The following is a 20693-nucleotide window of genomic DNA, read 5'->3' on the forward strand; positions in this document are numbered from 1 at the left end:
TCAGTCTAAAAAGCATCATTAACTCAGTGTTACCTTTCAGTGCCTTTCTAAAATCTTCATTTTAGACGAGAGGCCTGCGTGCAGAATTTAAGAGGCTTATTTTCTTATACAGAAATAATGCTGCTAAGCTGCTAGAAATCTCAGCAGCTTAATATAAATGTTCAAATAAAAAAGTTAGTATTTTAACTGTATAACCTTCAAATATAATTAATAATGAAATCCTAAGCAGGAGCCTAGGGGAAAGCATTAGGATTTTTTCTATTTGTGGAATAGGTGCAGGTCTCTAGTGTGCAGTCGAAAATAGGGACTAAATATGAGCTGATGATTTGGAAATCACTCATGTGTGCTGCTGAATGCAGTCACAGTTGGGATGTAAAGTAGAGCACAGGAGAAAACAAAAAAAGAGGGACCTAAGCCACCAACTTCACGCTCAGATAAAACACTGAACTTGTGTACTAGATGGGGATATTCAGATATTTTTTTTAATTTAATTTGGCCTGAGGATTAAATTATTTTATCCTGCTAGTGCAGGAAGTAGTATATTATTTTTTTTCTTCACTCTTTTACCAGTGGTACCGAAATTATTATTATGCAGCTTAATTATGGGGAACAAAAATCACAGTAAGAGGGAGTGTCATGACTACCTGTGTGATGAGCCTGTTAAGATTTTTAGCACAGCAAGATGCTTTTCAGAAACACTGCTTCCCAGAAAAAGATGTTGTTGAGTGTTAATCCGCAGGTGGTGACTCAGGAAAGACGAAAAGAAACTGTTCAGACAATGAAGGGTGTTCTCCAGCATGGTTGGAATGCGTTGTTCTGTCTGTGCTTATCAGAACCTGAGCACCACTTCTGTGCATGAAGGTTGCATGGAAGGCCAGCAGTTCCTTCTGTAATGAAGTGCTTAAACTCTGCAGTACTGGCTGTAAACAGGAGCTATGGGCCAGAATTTTGATCTCAGTAATGGAATAAGCAGAGAGGAAAATGTCTGCAGATACTTCAAGCACAGTACTCTTCCAGAGTGCAAGTGGAAAACGCAGAAGCCCTGGAAGGACTGGTTCTTTCTTTTTAATTTCCAGTTCTTTAGGCATCTTGAAGCACATGGTGTGGGTTTGATTAAGGTATAAATGTGTTGTCAGGGTGGGGGTTACTACATTACCATCCTTTGAGTCACATGATTAGGAAGGAAAAGAGAAGAAATACGGAAGTGGAAAGTGAAGTTTGGTGTACATAGTAGTCTGCATTCACACATCGCTGTCACACTGCGTGACCTGAGGTATTGCAGTTATTTCCTATGTAGGTATCAGTTGCCTTTTTACTGACAGCTTCTGGAAGAGTGATGGTATTGGCTAATGGAGCAATCATACTGCTTGTCAGAGAGCAAAAATTATTTTTAGACTTGTCTTTTATAACAACACCCTGAAATGGTTGATGATGCCTAAAAGAGGCAACACAGAAGTCAAACTGTTATTTCACATACCCTGTTTTTCCAACAGAAATAAGTAAAAAAAATCTCATAAAATGTGGAAAGGACACTACAGATTCACTCCCAATCTACTCTTTTAGATTCCTACTCAAAACTTGGTAGTTTCCAGGGCTGCATTTAAATCCTCTCTTTTAGGGCACCTCCTCTCTTGCAGACCATGGTATGTTCTACCCTGTCCATTCTCCTACAGTGGCTGTTCAGCAGAAATTACTCTTTGGTGCAGGAGCTGTAGCCTAGGTTTTTGTGACCACCTGTGATGTTTATAAGAGAATCTCTCCTCTATGCTGCCTTTTCCATGGGAAAAATTATTTGCTGACCGAGCCAATATCCAGCCCATTGCTAACCAATTCATTAATGCTTTCAGATTATGGTGAGTCCTTCTCCCACCTCAAGCAATTGCAGTATGTACTAATGAATGGCTGTTTAGCACCTTCAGATTGTTTATGTAGTCTTAAAGTCACTTATTTAACCTTTCTCTTTTGATGGTCACGCCTGAATGTGCCTTGCACTATTGACACAGTTATGTGATTTTTGAGGCCAGAAGCAGATTGATTTGAAGTTGCAGGAAGAGAAATAATGTAGAAATTAGCTTTTCCCCTTACTTTCGAATCAGAAGGATACTCTGGATATCTTAAGACATTAGTAGGTAAAGTTACTGGGTAGCCAAAATATTAGGAGAATCCTCCAATAACATATGTTTTATGTGTATTGATGTTTCTTGGTGATACATAATCTTTGTTCCACCTCAAGAAGGTAATGAGAAGACTACTTCTCATGAGGTTCATTTTTATCAGGACTGCTGAAGGTTGCAGTCGAGGAGAAGAATACACTTCCAGTAATTTTCTAGAAACAGTTAGCAAGCATTGGAATTTAAGTTTTCTATGGATTTGTGTTGTGGTTGGTTGACTTCTTGACTAAGAAGGTGTGACCTCTCACTGAAGTATTTCCTGGGTTTTGAGGTGTATTTATAAATCCAGTTCTGTGGTGCTTAAGGTATGAACTTGTACTGTTGGTTCTGTGGGGGGGGGGAAATTAATATCTCTCTCTACCCATGCTTGTTTCCTTTTGTTTTTTTAATTTTATCAAGTTTATAGGAATCAGCCTTTTTATTCAAAGCCTTTAGCAAATCTGGTTGAAATTGGTAAATTAAGAGTACTAGTGAGAGGTTGTATTCAGGCAGCACAATTCTAGCCTGAGAAAAAGCTGGTGTCCAGAGACAGGATATCTTTAGTTATTCCAGGCTCAACCAATGATTTGCTCTATGACCTTTGGCAAACCACTTGTCTCTTTATGCAGTAAGAAAATACTGATTGATTGAATCGATCTCTGTGTGGGATGAGGGTAATTTTCAGATTCCTGACTGAAGATCTCAAGGTTCTTTATTGCCAAATACTGAGAAGGTAGAAGGTAGTGGTAAACAGGCTGTCAATATTTTCTGAAGATATGCTGTCATTCGCCTTGATAATGATTCATGCTGAAAGATTTAGGCAGGTTCTGCTGTTTGAATAATTCAGGTGAAAATGTTTTTCTGATCCCAGGACAGTTTGGACTGTGCTGCTTGAAGAAGGGAGACCTAAGATCATTTGTGAGATTGAAAGTTTTACCTGAACACTACCTTCCCATTAATAAAATATCCAGAAAATTAGGAGGGATTTGTTTAACTCTTCCTGTGCTATCTGTGACTTAGTGAAATTTGCCACAAGAGAAACAGATTACTTAAGTTGACTTGCTTGGGGTGTTTTTTTTGGTCATGCACTGGCAAATTTGTGAAAAGTAAAGCATGAAGGCTTTTTTCATTCGTGCCACCTGTCTGTAATGTATGCTGGAGCCTTCTTTTCTTATTTGATCACGGGAGTGATCATGAGCCATGCAGTGAGAAGCTGGGTGTTGGCATCAGTTACAGCAAACAAGTATTTAAAAGTCTGGTAAGTCAAGCCAGCTTAAAGCTTAAAAGCAAACCTTTACTAGACTGGCATTGGTTAGCAATACATATAGCAAATAGTTCTTAATCATTATTAGCTATTACCACTGCATATTCAAATAGTTGGTTGTTAAGATCCCGTATTTTTCCAAGCATTGCTTAAAAACTAGCATCTAGAAAATAAACAAATGGTATTTTGACCAGCTGGAAGAATAAAAATCGCTGTGTTTCTTAACACCTTTAAGTTTAATATTAGATATGAACATCCAGTGTTCTGCACCCACCAAACCAGAAGTTGTCCACCATACCTTCCAATCAAATAGTATTGTAGCATTCAAACTGCAAAGGGACCGGATAAGAGAAAAGAAAAATAAGAATTCCTTAAAATAAAAAAATAGTAAAGGAAACTATGACAGCATTATACTTGTAACCTGAATTGTGTGAATTTTAAGTTTTCTTTTATAAGCCATATCTGATAAAATGAAAGCACAAAATTTGCATTAAACATGACAAAATTTGGGATTGCTACAAATTTTGTCCCTCAGAGATGCCTACAATATTATGAAAAGAAAAGAATACCTGCATTTTTTTTATATATGTATATATATATATATATATATATGTGTGTATAAACAAAAACTTCCAAAGCAAAAGTGCAGAAGTTTCTTTTCAGTCTTCTTCACCTGTCCCTACTTAGTCCTTTCAGACTCGTTTTTAGACAAAACAAAAAAAAAGGCACGGATTTCAATTTTTTGGGCTGCAAACTCTCTTTGAAGATCACTTCCACTTTAATGTTTCTGGTTTCTGGCTTTCAAACAATTGCCATTTTACCTAAAAGGGCAACATGTTTACAGATTGTATGTGAAATAATTTTCAAGAGTAATGCGTTTCCTGACCATTTCTCTTTTTAGCACAGTGATAGCTCAAAGCTAAGAACCCTTCCTGACTGAAACTGTACTTTTAGCAACTTAAGGATGGGGTTCTTTCTTTTTTCGTGATACGGACACATCTATGTCTAATGTGGGAGACATCCTGGGAAATGAGAGACAATTCTCCTCTTATTCATAGACGTGAGGCTTCTCTCCCCTCCAGGTTAGTTTGTGTAGTTTTCTATTCAGGACCTAACTGGGGTTGATTTCAGTGCAAAATTAAATCTTGAATGTGCTTTTAGCTGGTTTTGTGGGGAATTTGTTGTTTTGTATTTTGGGGTATGGGGTGGTGCTGGTGGAGTTGTTTTCAGGTGAAGTTTAGGAACTGGAAATAAGGTGAGCCAGAGCAGTGTGACTAATGGTTTTTCTGCAGGCCATCAGCAAGTATCTCACCAATGGAATGTGGACTGTCATCCTACTTTCAGACAAATGGTAGTAATGTATGACTCTTCAGAAGTCCTACAAATAGCAGTCTGGAACATTTCATTAGGATTTTAAGAACAACAAGGGAATGCAGATTTAATAGGCTAATATGTTTAAGTGGCCTTGGTACTATCTTATGTAAGATGGTGGCTTGCAGAACTAGGAAATAATTCTGTACGCATTTACTGTGTAGTAGTTCCTTCTTTTGGAACTTTAGTGTGGCTTAGAACTACGAAAAAGACAATTTTTTCCTGTAATTCTCATTAGAGATACATTTATTTATTTCTGTGAACATCAGGCCCTTCTGTAATGGTTATTTATTGTAGTATATTTAATGCAGAGTTCCAGTCAATGAGAACAGAAAAGAGATCACTGACTACACAAAACCTTAGGCTGGTTTCTGTTATAGCTTAGGAAATGGAAAGTTTCTTTCTTGCCCAAATATGAAGCTCAGTCAGTCAGAAAATATGGACATTAATGTCATAGGGCATTGTTAAAGTGTAAAAACTTCAGCTACAAGAGAGAAATGCATGAGGGAGAGTTTTGTGTCAGATGGCTACAGCAGAAAATCTGGCAGCTGGACTTCAGAATTCTGCTACAGCATCTCCAGATCTGCTGGGAGAGTAATGTATCTATTGTTGGCATCACTGAACCTCTTAATGGAAAAGAAAGCGTATTTCTAAAGAATTTTGAGATTCAAGGAGGAAAGGCTGAATTTGCTTGGAAATTTTAGCCCTGATATTGTACCAATTGATTACAAGGACAGTTGACTACAGGTAATTGAAACCAAACCTCCATTCACTTGATGTTAAATAATATGGTATTTTATATAATAATCTCTCTTAGTACACACAGATGCATAATGAGAATTTATAGGTACATGTGACTCCTAGAGTGTTCTTTTTATAGTAAATTATTTCCCTAAATTTTGGCTTCTTATAGTATTTGATTCTTTTGCTTGCTTACATTAGAATAAATATCCAGCAATCTTTAAAAAGGTAGCACAGAGTGGAATAGCAGTTGGTGTTTTGTATCCTGGCAGGCTTCATGTATTTCACAAGTACTTTTACTGTGGAAGGTACAGGTTCAAATTTTGTTCCTTATGCATTGTTTAAGGGGGCGAGGGGGCAGCAGAGTATGAGGTGGTGCTGGCCTGAATTAATTCAGAAAGAGTTCCTCAGCACATGCAAAGAAACTAAGCAGTTCCTCCCTGATAGACCCACTTCCTTTTTATAGTTATTGGTAGAGAAAATGCTTGAAGAGTGTTGAGTTCTTTCTGTGGGAGGTGCAGAGGAGGGGAAAAGAAGAGTTTCAGCTCTTCCATACAAATTACAGGTGGGTTCCAATTTGGTAAATGTGGTAAATGTAGATGCATCTCAGTTATGACAACAAAGGTCCTGAAGGATTTATCCTTTTAATTCTTTCAAGGCATATTGAAGAAATAAAAAATTTAGTTGTATAATATGTAAATTATCCTTTTCTATTTATGAATATTATTTTCACTGTCTCAGCAATTGGGCCTGAAATATTTTTCTGGGCTTTGTTGCAACATAAAGGCATTAGATCAAGAATGTTCCAAAATTCAGATTGGCTAGTATTTGATTATATCACCATGACTGAATGTTACCAGTTTTAAAATGCTTTTTTTTGTTGTTCAGGAAATTTTAAAACAGCTTTGATTTCAAACATGAAACTTGGCAAGTGACTGGTCCACAATGTGTTCTAATCACTTCTGGTATTTTGGAAAAGACTTGAAAAAGATTGAAGTTGTTGTTTTGTTAGAAATTTAGTTACCAATTTCATATCTGAACTTCTCATCTTTTTTACCTGGAATGCAATTAACATATGGTCTTGCAGACTTTGCCCAGAGTTAGTGTTAACATGATGGAACTTAATTTTGTGTTTTTCTGTACATGGGTTTTTGTTAGAATTTTTTTTTACTGCTAAGAAATGATTTACCGGTTTTAATTCTGTAGTTTGGTTGACCACCAGGAGGATACATTTGGTCTCATCTGTTTAAACATAGATTATGGAACAAGTTGAATACCCAAACTTTTTTTTTTGCTAATAATAGCATTCTGTTATATGTTAGGTGTGTTTTGGGTTTTTTTGTTGGGCAAATGGAGCCAGAGTGAATTTTAGTCTTGGAACTTCGAGCAATTCAATTGTTGCAGAAGCCCCACGAACCTGGGCTCATACCATGTACTCCTCATCTTAAGTATCTGAAGCAAAGATAAATATTACATAGATTTAAGTGTATGCACTCTATATCTCAAGGTCCCTGGAATAACTACAAATATAATTTGTAATGGACCAGGCCAACCTCAGGGATGGACCTCAAGGATGCTGAGGTCTCTGAATCTAGTCCTCCAGTGTATTTAGATATACTTTGTCTTCAGAAGATTGTAGCCATTCTTTTTAAAAATCCATTTCAAACTTATCTAGTCATTATGCTGTTGCTTTATTACCTAGATTTTGCAGGATGTGGCTGACAGTATAAAAATCTTTTTCTTGTTTTTACTAATATTGAAAGTAAATGGAAGATTGTTTTCTCCTTTTTCTTCCAGATATTATTTCCGGTCCTGACACAGTGATCAGTTGAAATCATTGCTGATATAGTCTCTTTTTTTTTCTTCTGCATTGTTTCTGGGGAAAAAAAATTACAATAGAGCTTTGCCAAATCACAGTGCAGGAACTGAACTTTCCTGAACTTTTATATAGTTCCAGCTGGGTTTGAATTTATCTTCTTGTAGGATGATGTCTAATTAAACAAGAATTACAAGTATGGACTTTATTGGGAGATATTTGAGAGCTTGCATCAATGTTACATTAAAAGTTTAAGCAGCAGATTTGCAGTATAGTCTAAAGGTCTCCAAGTCCTCTGGTATTAAATTTGTAAAGATTTCTGAGATGAATGAAATTGGAGGGGGTTGGTAGCATTGTCCTTGTAATATTGAATCTCAATAGCCTGTACAATAAGATATTGTTCAGTATCCTCCTTGGGCCTTGAGCTTAATATGGCAGTTACATAAACTGAAATAATGTGAAACTTCTGGGCATGGTTTGTGCATGACGTTGTGCAAGATGGAGCTGGTTTTGGGATTCAGGTTAATGGCCTTCTGGCAAAAAAACATAAATAATGTGCTGAAGTAAAAGACTGCATTGATTTGTGCTTCTGCATATGGTGGAATAAAATCTGTCCATGTGTAATCTGGAAGAGGCCTGATACCACTTGTGATGCACCTGCTTGTATGAACTCAAAACTTAGCCTGTAGTCCTGACTTTGCTTTTTATTAATTTTATTTACTCTTAAAAGATAGCATGGGCCTTCTTACACATCAGAATCGCAAGTTCCTCCCAAGATAGACCTGTGGGGATAAGGCTTCTGCTAAGGGCAGCATGACAGTGCTGGACCTACTGTCCATCTAAAGTCTGTTGGAGCCACAGAAGCCACACTTGCACTGCTGCTCCAGAGACCTGAAGTGGACAATGCCACCTCTGACTCTTTCCACTTCTCTGACATGAGACCCACAAATTCATGCCTCTCTGTAAATACACTTCCCTCCCTGTCTCTTTCTCCTGTGAAGGAAGTGTCACACCTTCATCCTATTCCCTTCTCTACCTGCAGCAAGAAAGGAAAATTGAATTTTTGGAGTGCAAGCAAGACAGATTCTCACAGTGAAGATGGAGGGAAGCAGGTGCTGGTCAGGGAGAAGAAATGAGCTTAGGCTGCTGTGTGAGGGTAGAAGAAATACTGGAGATCTTGGGAGAAGATCAAAGGTCCCAAAACCACAGATGGTGGATTTCATAGGTGATTGAGATTACCAGGTACAGTCTCCTGATGTCGCATGTCAAGACAATGACCATGAGCAGTAAGTCAAGAGGAGGAGTTGTGACAACTTTCCTAAATTTCTTACAGTTTAAAACATGTAGCACTCACTCACTTGTTTTGCTGTCTCAAAAAAGAGAGCATTAGAAGTTATTTTGGCCTTATTCTTGAAGGGGCACAGGTAGGCAGAGTCTTTGGTGCTGGGGGTGTGTTCTCCACTCAAGGAAAGAGCAAGAGGCAGGATATAGTGAACTTCACATCCTGCTGATACGGATGAGTTTATCCTGGAAATGGTCAACTGCTATGTTTAATTGTTCAACACTTTGGAATAGCTAGACTTCCAGATAAAGTTTTATCACTTGGACCTTCCCTGCCATATGTCCCATGAGATTTATATGCATTGCCCTGGGGTTTTTCATTTCATCTAAGTATGTTACATTTCATCCAGGATCTTGCCCTTTCACAAGTAAGGGTCAGGCTGAATTTTTTGGGGGCAGATCTGTGAAGGAAGTGGAGAGGTAGTACCCATTTGAATGCACACAGTGTCTCTGTGGGAATAGCTCAATGTCATCTTCTGTACCAGAAATCAGCAACAAAATGGCTTTAGCTGTGCAGGGCAGTGGAAATTCAGGAAGTACAACTAAAAAAGTCCCCTGTTTCCAAAGAAGACTTTAAGGATGTCATATGTGATTACTCTAAACTTTAGAATTTTAATCATTAGTATGGATAGTCTAAGAAAATAGGCCAGATGATTGTCCCTTACCACAGTGACTGATATATATTATTTTATTTTGCTTTCCAAGGGAGCAAATTTCAGAACTCAGCCATACCAGTGCATAGTAACATGATGAATTCAAGCCAACACAGTGAAAACCTTCTATTTCTGAATTTGAAACAAAATTCTGTATTGGTTTTGGATAACTTTTTTTACATTTTAAGATACATTAAATACCACATTGTTCTGGCTTTTGCACATTACTTTAATCTTACAATTTTGATACCTTTCGCATTTGATGAATTTCTTTTTTCTGAATCATCTGTTTTGGATGCTGTCAATATTTACATTCTTTTTCTCATCTTTAATGAATCTCTGTAGTGATAATAATCCTAGCACCTATTGCTCAGCATCAGAGTAGATTCTTCTTTCTATTCTTTTGTAATACCATTGATTAATAACTCATTGCTTCCTATCTGCCAGACAGTTTTTATCCATCTTATTGTAATAGTATTCAGACCATAATTCTCTAGTGCCTCTATGAGCTTCCTGTGTGGTACTGTGTCAAAGGCCTTGCTAAAATCCAAACAAATTATATCCACCACATTTCCTTTATCCGCCCAGTTTGTCACCGCACTGAAATACCCATCACAATGAAACATTTATTGATGTAAGTTTCTCTGTTAAACCAGAATAAATGTGAAGGTTCTGCTGTGATTATGTGATAGAGCCTGCTTCTTAACAGGTATTATCATTTTATGCACTAAAGATAATATGAGCCATGGGAGATGATACCATTCAGCAGGAGCAGTGAGGCTGTGAAGATCAAAGCATTATGAACTTTGAAAAGAAGTGGGAGAAGCTTATATGCTACAATAGCTTGCAAAGGGCATAAGTAAAGTCTTCAAGCTGTATTCCAAGAGATGCTCAGCAAATATCAGCTTCAGAGCTGCTTCACAAAAAGCTGTATCTTTAGAGAAAGAATTGTTTGGGCAAGGCCTCATGAAAGCTGCATGCTGTCACTGTTCCTGTTCCTTGGGAACATAAACAGGATCTAGGGACAGCTTGTGCAAGAAAACAGTTGGAATAAGGAATATCATGGTTTTCAGCAGCCAACTTGATTACCATCATCGCCCCTGCGTAGGAGGAAAGCTTCAAGAGGTATTTAGAAGGATGCTGGGTCCCACCCAATATAACAGAACTATCCATTAAACTCCTAAACATTGGGAGCCCAGGTCAGATCCTAAGTGCAGCTATAGAGACCAACTCTTCTGTGGGTTGAGAAGTTCAGCTCTCATGTGCTTTCACAGCTGGGCTTCTCAAGTGCTTGTTGCTAACTCTGTTAGCAGGAGGAATAAATGAGGGACATGGACTGTGCTGTTGAGGGATCCAACATGTTTAACAGGTTTGAGAGCCCTTGTGGTGAAATTGCATCCAGTACCTGTTTCCAAGTGACCATTAGAGTGGATTATGCATTGCAGCTTTTATACAGTTGATTCTCTCTAACATTTTGAAACTGAGATTTCAAGGAGTCTCAGTCTTCACCCAAAGGCAGGTTTTATCATACCTGAACAAAAATAGTTCAAATACTTTTGGGGGATGTGGGGTGTGTGTGAATTGCAGCCAAAAATACACCTTTTTTCCTGATTAAAATGCTTTTCTAGCTGAAACAGCCATGGTTTGGAAATTAAAATTTGTAATGGGTGTCATCTTCACTGAGAAAGTAAACTCGAAGGATGAATGCCATGAGGACGACAAAATCTCTGTGGGCATTCATTTTTGCAGTGAACCAATAACAGATAGAGATTTACTATTTTGACAAAGAAACCTTCAGTCTCCTGTTGTCCATTCCTGCAGTGGCAGGAACCCTTGATCCCAGCACAATGCTGTAGGTTGTCCTCTGTTTCTATTCTGCCAGATTACAAAGCCCCCCCACAAACCCTGTGACTCTGGTTTGAGCCACAAATGGTGATGAGTTTGAAGGCAGAGCTGGAAATAACCTAAATTCCAGCATATTTTTGAAAGTGTAGTAAGAGCTCCAATTCAAACTTCTTGAGAGGATTTTTCAATCGCTGCTATTACTTTTTTTTTTCTTTTTTATTCTCTCCACTCAGGACAAGGAACGGGTGGCAAAAGTAAAGCTGTTTATAGAGAGTTAATACCAACTAAAGTGCATTCACCTAAAAAAAGCAGTAAAGTAGTGCTATATCTGTGTTAATAAGATTTGCTCTTTTGTTTTACCAGTGAGCCTGAACAGAGCATTGTGCTGATGTGTCTATACTGGTTCCAATTCCTGAATTTGTATATTTGTTGCTAGATGAGGTACCCGTACAATTGACTTTCATTTTTCATTTCTGTGACACAATTGTTCTAGGCCATATCTTAAGTAATTATTTCGATTCTGAAGTTGGATTGAGGTCTCTTAACTGGCCCATGAGTGTTTTTGAATATTCTCCTGAAGGTAAAGGGCTTGTTTTTCATTTTTGTGTGTCCATTTGTTTCCCAGTGTGCTCCCTTTCCCTCATTACCTGGTTGTTGAAGACAACTTCCTTAATATTATCAATGAGGTTTTTTTCCTTGAGGAAGGACATCAGTATTTTGCCTTCTTTAAATAGTTACTTGTGGCAGTGGCTTCATTGTTGATTTCCAGCTCAAGAAGTGAGCTTGAAAAAGATCAATTGACTGAGGTTGTAATTTCTATATCTAGAAATTTCTAAAGATATTCTAAAAGTGTTATAATGTATTTTCCTCTAGTCTTCCTTCTCCTCATAACTAATCAGCTGTGTACGACTCTGACCTGCTCCAGCTGAGTTAAGGTACTCAAGGAAAATCAGAGCTATACAGATATGGAACTTCTTTATTGCTAAGAGTTTGCAGAAGGCTGACATCTTCTGAAATGTTTCCCGATTAAAAATTACACGTTTTTCCCTTCTCTTTAATTTTTAGATTGAAGGAATCTGATCCTTATCAAAGTGGTGAATTAGACCATAACCATGAGTCAGGCAAAGTACAGTCATGCGGGTCATGAAATATTGCTAATGAACTCCAGTCATTGTAGAGTTGGTAACTGTGAGGGGAAATCTCACAGTTTTCACACTCTGCATAAGCTTTGTGGCAAGAAGGAATTGTGAGAGAGCAAAGTGAAACCTGTTTACCTTCTGATATTTGTTTTTCAAGCCTTTACTAAGAGGCAACACTTGCCTTGTTTTTAACACTTTACTCATGGGCCTCATTCCTGACCTGCCTATACTCCTCATTCTTGCAATTCCAGCTCTTGGGCTTCTCTCAAGGAGAAGTTCATTGACTGTTCTTGAGCCATGTCTCTTTTCTTTCCATAAGGGGATTCAGGCACCCCTTTCATGTAACAATCATGATCTCCTGCCCCACAGGTGTTAAGCATCCTCACCTGTGCACAGGAAGGCAAGCTCTTACAGAGAGCTTTTTCCAAGGCTCTATTTCTTGTATTAGAAGAATCACAGTGTGTGCTAATTATGCCTGCCTTGAGGAGAGGGCCCACTTTATGTGCAGGCACTATGTCCTCAGGCTAACTTGCAGAGTAATGCCAAATGTTGCATTCCCCCCTTTCCCTGCCCAATCAGAAAAATGTGGGAAAAGCACAAGAGACTTCATCTTAAAACCACTAGGAAGATACACTGAAGAGCAGTTGTCAGGATTGTGCCCAGCATGGGAAGGAGGTGCTGTGCCTTTGTGCTTTGACAGGAGACACCCATGTTCGTTCTCTACAAAAAAAAAAAAAAAAATAAAATGGAATTTTGGACAAAATTCACTGTGGTGAAGTCCATGCACCAATTTATTCCTATTTAGGTCATTGGAATAGGACTTCTCTATACTGGCTCTCTACACAGGGATACATTTTACCCTCAGTGAATGCTCTTTGTTTTCCCAGTTGAGGTCAGTTTTTCACTGCATTCATTAGAAGAAATAACATTGGATTTTAAATACTGCTGCCCCTCTCCTGCCCTGCCAGCAAGCCAGCCTTACAGTCCTGAAAATGTTGAAAAGGGGTAAATTTGGAAGGGGAAGAGAGTGAAAGAAATGGAAGTTCAGAGGCTGAAACTGTTATCCCATATGTGGCAGTTGTGCTATTGCCTGCTGCTGATGGACTTAGCAGTTTTTTGCCTGGATTTCTTCACTACCTTATTAGGTTTCTCTACCTTATTAGGTGTCAATCAGGAGAAAGAAGGAAAGTTGCGTGATATAAGGTTGTCTAAAGGAAGAGGAACAGAGGAACATGTGTGTCAGGTGGTTCCTTCAGGAAAAATTTCATCCAAGCCTATAAAGATTATCTCGTGGCAGCATCATCCTAGTGCCTTTATGAGAGGGCTCTTGTTCATTCAAATGCTCAAGAAGTGTTTCTGGTTCTTCCTGTTCTGTCCACTTCTGTGCTCTCTGTTTTGCCTCCTGCTCTTCAATACCTCTGATCTTGACAGAGTGGAAAAACTAAACCTACAAATAAGTTTGTGAGCTTATTTTTGTTTGTGGTATAGGTGTGTGTATGAACATGTTTGTGTGACAGTATGTTGTCTGGTATGGTGCATTTTATTTTAAAGATCCATGAGGATGGATTGAGAAGCCTCATATAAGACTGACATCTGAGAAATTGTATTTTTACTTATGGGAGAACAATGTAAAATTACACTTAGGAATTGCTCCCAGCCAGTGGTACATTTAAAAACAGTATTAGATTTGCACCGGGATTTATTTGACCGTCTCTGCAAGTGTGCTGCTGGTGAGGACAATAGCTTTGACTTTGAATGGGGTAAATTAGGCAAGTTCTGCTGTCACCTTTTAAAAATAAAATTTAATGAAGTTTTGATTTGTTCCTTTAATGAGTCATTGGTACATTGTATGTGTCTGTGTATATTGCTGTATGGTTTGTTATTGCGAGGCCAAATCCTGACAACTTACTGCAAAATTGTTTTAATTTATTATTAATATTTTTTTGTTTTTCTCGTTTCTCCTGGTTTTGGAGCCTTTATAATTAGATATAATTAAAACCACAGGTTTTAAACTCCAGTCTAACATTTAAACTCATATTTATGGTACAACCCCTGGAGTTTTATTGTCATTCCAACTATTTCAACTGCATTTTGAAAAAAAAATATATTTTGCATCTGTTCGAATGCTGTGTCGGCAGCTACCACTTCTTGATCATCTGTTTTGCACAGTAATGTGACATTTATTTTACATTATAAGAAACCATACAGTTTTATAGATGAGCTATTTCATATCCCTTAACAAAGGGTTGCAAGGGACCTTTTGCCTTGTACACTTTAAAAACAGCTTTACTCCTTTTGAACTTGTCTTCCTCTGCTTCTCCATGCAACAGTCTGAAAGTGCTGCATGCTGTAGAACGAATTTATAAAAAATGTTGTTGGCTGGCATTATGTAAAACCATATTTTCCCTTTTGGTGCGTATGTTCTGGTCCTAGCAGTGTCCTTGTTTTGCTGAAATTAACATTTTTATCCTCACAGTCTTTGGTATGTGGTGGTGTTTTTCTGTCTTTTTTAATTGTGGGGTTTTTTTTAATTAGTATAAGGTTGATTGTTAAAATTAAGTGGCAGAAGGCTTCTTTCCAAATTATTCAGAGATCTTTTGCTGAAGAAATATATTTTGCTACTCTCAATTGCTTTTTTTCCCTTTTTCTTTCATTGCAAACTACTCTGGGAAGAGCTTCTTTTAACAAAAAAAAAAAGGCTACGCTTGACTGATAATGCATTGCTTTGGATGGTGAAACATTATGAAAGTTTAATTTTTAATTAAATCTGAAATACCAATTATAACTGAAAGAGATTTTAACCTGTTTCTTTTCAGACTGCCTGAAGTTACATTGTAGATGCTGAAATCACTGCACCTTAAAAACAAAAAGATTAAGCCACACTGCATTCCTGTAAGTAAAAGCTTTTCCGGTACCTTTTGTCCGTATTTTTCCTCTATATGCATCCAAAGTGTTAGCACAGTAGCTGGTCTTGGATAAAGGTCAGAGTCCCCTTGAATGGGATTTAGAAGTTCAAAGGATGTTTTATTTAAAAATTAAAAAGGAACTTACATCTTGCAGATCTTTAATTTCAGAGCACTGAATAGATCATTCTTTTCTGCTTTGTTTTGGATAGTATTAGGAATACTGTGCATCTCTGTTGACTTACAGTTGCTGTCGCTTTGTCAGAGAGGATTTCTGCACGTTGGTGCAGAGATAACAGAAAGTAGCAGAAGATTCCTTATAGCACAAAATACAGTTTATTCTCTTCTTGTGATGTCGTAACAAATTCTTCTCCTTTGTATGAGGAAAAAACAAACAACTTTCTCATGACATCACAGGGGATTTCAGCTGCTTTAGGGTGCAGATGAAGGCAGAAATGCCTAATTCATCTCTGCTGTGACACAACAAAACAGTCAAAATAACATCTACATTTCAGCAAGAAAGGAGTCTTTTTCTAAGAGCATAGTTATTCCATAAATGCAAGTCAGATTGCACATCACTCTGATTTACCCTTATTTAGAATCTGTTTATTGAATGTATTTGGGTTAATAATTAAGATTTGGAACTTCAGTGACTGAACAACAGGCATGCAAAAGAGGATTGGAAAATACAGTAGATTCAGATACTCTTAATCAAATGAAATAATATATGAAAAAAATCCAGAAGCTTGTAGAAAAAAGGAAAATTATCGATTTCAGTTGAACAGTACAAAGCTGTGGAATATTACAAAGCAAAGTCAGTTTGTTTTCTTGTTTAAGATCAAAATGCAGTCTGTAATGAAATCCAGAGCCTTCTTCCAAAGTGGTAGTTTTATACTTCAGTTTTAAAATATTTTAACTATTAGAGAGCATTTATCATGCCTTTACCACCACCCCCTACCCCCCTTTTTTAATATATTTTAATGTTTTATTGTAAACTAGCTGGAGGGTACAGTTACACTGTGGGCAGCTAAAGCCTTCCCCTCCAGCACACAGCGCCAAGCATGACTCAGACAGGCAGATTGTGCCATTCTGGCTCTACTCCACTGTGTTTTTACATTACTGGCAAGGGCCATGCCATTGTGTTGTTTAAATATTGTGTATTAACTGCAGGCTGTGGCCAGTGAATGGTATTTAACATTTTCTGCTCTTCATTGCTGAATGTGAGCAGCTTCCCTGGCCACCAGAGGTTAACCTTGCAATTACACTGGTGAGCCGAGTTGAAAACAGTTCTGGATTTGCTGGGTTCAGCAGCAATTTAAAGGGAGGTGTTCAGGGAAAAATGGGGGAACTCTTCTGAATCTGTGAGTACCAAATTTCATGCTTCTCTTGCAATTCAGTGTGAACAACCGGGAAAATTTTTGTTGGAAAGCAGGAGTATTTCTCTTTCCAAAATGCAGCAGCAGTGTAAGAGGAATTAAGGCAAGTTCTTTGAATCCTCAGGATCCAGATGGTCACTAAGTCCTGCATGGAGAGCCCAAGACAAAATAAGAGTAGCAATTGGTGCTGGCTGGGATGAGCTTTTTAAAGTTATATGGGACTATAGATTTTGAAGGGAAAATAAATACACAAGTGTAAAACTCATGTTCAGGAAATATTTTTGGTTTCATTTTTTTATCAGGAGTGTCAAGTGCATTCACACAGAGATGTTGAGCAGCTTTCTCAAGGTCCAAGTAAATCAGTGGTCAAACTGGGAATGGAGCGTGGGATCATGATTCCTAAGACTGTTCTGCCTAGGTCTTCTTTCCATTCCATGAAGTAAAAGCTCATATTTTTAATCCTTGAGTTTCTTGTATAATAGTTTAAAAAAAAAACACAAGCAAACAAACAAAAGAAACTACAACAGCAACAAAGAAACTCACAAACACCCCCACCTTTAAACTTGTAGCTGCTTTTGTGTTCTGTAGCCTTGGCATAGCCTGTCCCTGGAATACAGAAGAAAAAGGTGAGGAAAGTTTTACATAGGCATGTAAATCCTGTAAAATGAGGATGTGTTCTTGCTACACCTCTTGTCCATGAAAATAGTTGCTTGATACAATAACAGTAGTGGCACTTTTGATAGAGGAAGGTATACTTTGAGGACTTCTTTTGTTTATTCTATGTTTGCTCTAATCAGGTGTTTCTAATTGTAAGATCCTTAAAAAGGTGAACTTGCTGTTTGGGCTTTCCTGTATTAACCCAAAAACAGCAAAGAGAAAAGGCAAGCCAAATCCTGGTAGTTTTGTAATTTATTTCTTTAATTAAAGGGTGGAAATCTTGCTTTAATTGTAGGGATGTCCCTAAAGTGAATGATTATTATAAGATGAGCCAAATTTGGTCTAATAAAAAATACTTGGTAGATGGCATTAGAAGAAGCATTAACATACACATCACCTGAACATCTGTCAGACAGCTGCATGAAAAACTCCTCTTGCTAAATGTGGGACAGATATTCTGCCAATGCAAAAGGTCTGTGGGCTGGGTTCTTGCTATGTTAGATTCTCTTAACTAAAGTCACCTGGGTTGATAGGCAAGCAGATCTTTTGAGGTCAATGGGACTACTCAAATACTTAACTTTAAGGATGTGGTTTAGTACTTTGCTGTTTGCAACTAACCCCAAATAGGATTAAGTCAAGCACGAGGAGGTACCTTTGCTCACACTCAGTGTCTGCATGATTTTGGAATGAGACAATGACAGCACACATATTGTGTATGGAAGAAAAATATGTGCTTTCAAAGCAATAGTTTTAGTTACCTTGCCATGGGCTGAGGGCAGTAAGGAGTATATGCCATGTTATTTTTGTTTAAAAAGAGGTTGGTTTGTCAAGGGTTCAGCTTTACACAGCCTGATCTGATCAGTGACCTAAAGATCTGGTGTTCTAATCTTTATGGGTACTGAGTGGATACTGATACTCCTTATGGATAATGAGTGGCATTGGACAAGTCATTTAACCTCACTGTGCCTTGTTCAGCAGATCACTCTTTCAATCTGGTTCAAATTGATACAGCTCTGTGAACATTACTGAATTTGTGAATTTGCGTTTGCAGAGCTCTTAGGGGATAAATAGTAACCGTTGTTATTATAAATAAGTATGTTGTGTGTCCAAATCATGACGAATGGTGATACAGCCACTCTTGGGGGTGATCTTTCACAACTTGCTTGAGCCTTTGTTTAATCCCATCCCTCAAAAGTAGCAAGGCCCACTCCAATTTACAGAAGTATTTCTCATGTCACTCTCCTCACTTTTGAGTATTTTATTGTTCGTGTTCTCCCTCTGTTTCTTTGCTACTTTCCTCCATGCTGAGTTAACCTTGCATACCAAACTTTTTTCCTTTTTTTTTTTCTTTGCATTATACAGCCGAGGCATTTGTGTAACCTCCAAATTACAGAGAGCAAATTCATTTTGTCTAGTGATTGTTTGCTGATGATGTATGAAACAGACAGAAGACAGTTTGAATTTTCATAAGTTCAATTGAGCTTGCAGGCATAAGGAAAGGAAGAGGCAGAACCCAAGCCAATGTGACACAGTGAGCTGGCATCCCAGAGTGCAGGCTGCATGTGTAGCGTCAGGATGTCAGGGCTAGGAAGGCCTTCGTCCATCACAGCTCTGCTTTTAGATGAAGGAAGAGTTTTGAAGCAACAAACAAGCACTACATGCACTACCATGTTCTTTTCAGGGCAAGAATCCTCATGATTCTTGATGGATCTGGGACCTGACCTTTCCTCCTATAACTTGATGTTTTAGCTAGAACTTCAGGTGGGCGAAGATGGGCTTTGAGTCCATTCCCAGTTCCTGTTCCTCTGACAGAATGCAGACTCTCATGAGTTTAAGCCTTTTTTTTTGATGCAGATATTGGCTTGTAGAAGCTGAGCTGCAAGTGTGAAATGAGTATGGAAGTGTGCTTGCTTTGAACAAAGATAAATGTCTTGGGACCAACTATCCCTGAGGAATAGCATTAGCACTAACAAAGAGAATTAATTTTGCCTTTTCCCCTTCCTTTACCAAGGCATGAATCCAGAAACCCGTGGAGATAAATTCTGCCCTGATTTCTACCTGTGAAACCCCAGTGGAAATGTGGAGAGGTCAAAAATGTTTGTCAAGGCAGAAATTGTCCTAGAGTTAAAATTGTGAAGAAAGCAGAAACTGGTTGATTGTTATCTGGCCCAGGGGCTAGAGAATATGTCGGAGCCTTACCTGGCATTACATGCTTCTGAAAGCGTTGCTTTTGTTGTACCTTAAGGAGAATAAACTAAAAAAAATAAAATGAAAAAATCTATTGAGTGAAAATTTATAATGAAGAGCACAGTGATTAATTGTTCTTCATGTCCACTGGGAGAAAGACCTAAAGAAATCAGTTCAATGAGCAGTGAAAATTACCAAGTTAGATATTAGGAGACATGTTCTGACTGTAGGGGTTGTAAAGTGCTGGAACACACAACCTATAGGTATTATGGAAACAGGGGAGGAATTCCTTTTTAAAGGAATGGCTTGGAAGACCAGCTCCCAGAGCATAGTGGAACTTCCCATAAGACAGAAGACCAAACTAGATGGGTTTTGTTACTCCCTGGCATTTATCTGATTCAGTGTACTGTTTGGGAATGTTGGTATGTGGCAAGTACATTCCTGATTAATAAAGCCTAATGTTCCTAAAAGATCTCCAGGGTTCTCATTTTTCCATCCTCTCATAACTGGAAAGCACACTGTCTTCAAAGATTTAATTGGGCTGCCAGCATTTTGCTTTGACCCTTCTCTTTTTAGAGAAGGATAGAGGAGGGAGTCACATAGCCACAGAAAGATATTTTCAGTCGTGGTGAGTCTGCAGGGGTTTCTTTCCAGTCAGTGCACAAATACTGATTTGTTTCAGTTACTGGTTTTCAAAATTTGGATTAATGGAGACACTCCAGGTATTGCCTGATACAAGCTCCTCTGATAAAGACCATGGAGGCAGTTGAAAGTTGCAAATAGGATTGATGATCAGAGCAAATATGTAATGAGACTGGAGTAAAGCCTGCTACAAAAAGGTAAATGTCTCAGGAGATTAGGAGCTTTGTAATTGTCTCTCTTTTCTTATGATTGCCTCTGTTTTCTGAATTTTCATGCAAACATCCTAGAAAGATGTTTTCACTTAATGAAACTGCAAATCTCAAAAAGCAGTTGGCCAAGAACTAAGAAAATTTTCATAGTTCTCAGGTTGGTTTTAATCAGTTTCATTCACAACTTAGCACAAAAAAGGAGTTGGGAATTATTTTTTATTAAATCTCTCATGAGTTATTTTTTTGTTTTCGTACAAATGTTTAAGGGGTTTTTGGGAGGTGGAGGGGTTGTGTGGGGCTTTGTTAGTGTGTTGTAGGTCTGGAGGTTAAGAGCATCAGCTGTAGTGTTCAAATGGGTAGAATCATGGCATTTTTCATAGATGGAAGCTCTTGTTTTTG

At 38.0% G+C, this 20693-nt stretch overlaps 1 long non-coding RNA gene across 1 annotated transcript in view; it reads left to right on the forward strand.

Moving 5' to 3' along the window:
• Positions 1–15212, forward strand: part of LOC131080397 (uncharacterized) — a 74692-nt gene extending 59480 nt beyond the window's left edge. The window contains exon 3 of the long non-coding RNA XR_009114161.1: positions 15137–15212. This is a non-coding gene — a long non-coding RNA (uncharacterized LOC131080397). The remainder of the gene's footprint in view (positions 1–15136) is intronic.
• Positions 15213–20693: the final 5481 nt, after the last annotated feature.

This window comes from Melospiza georgiana, chromosome 2, assembly GCF_028018845.1.
Source record: "Melospiza georgiana isolate bMelGeo1 chromosome 2, bMelGeo1.pri, whole genome shotgun sequence".
Classification (NCBI taxonomy): Eukaryota; Metazoa; Chordata; class Aves; order Passeriformes; family Passerellidae; genus Melospiza; species Melospiza georgiana.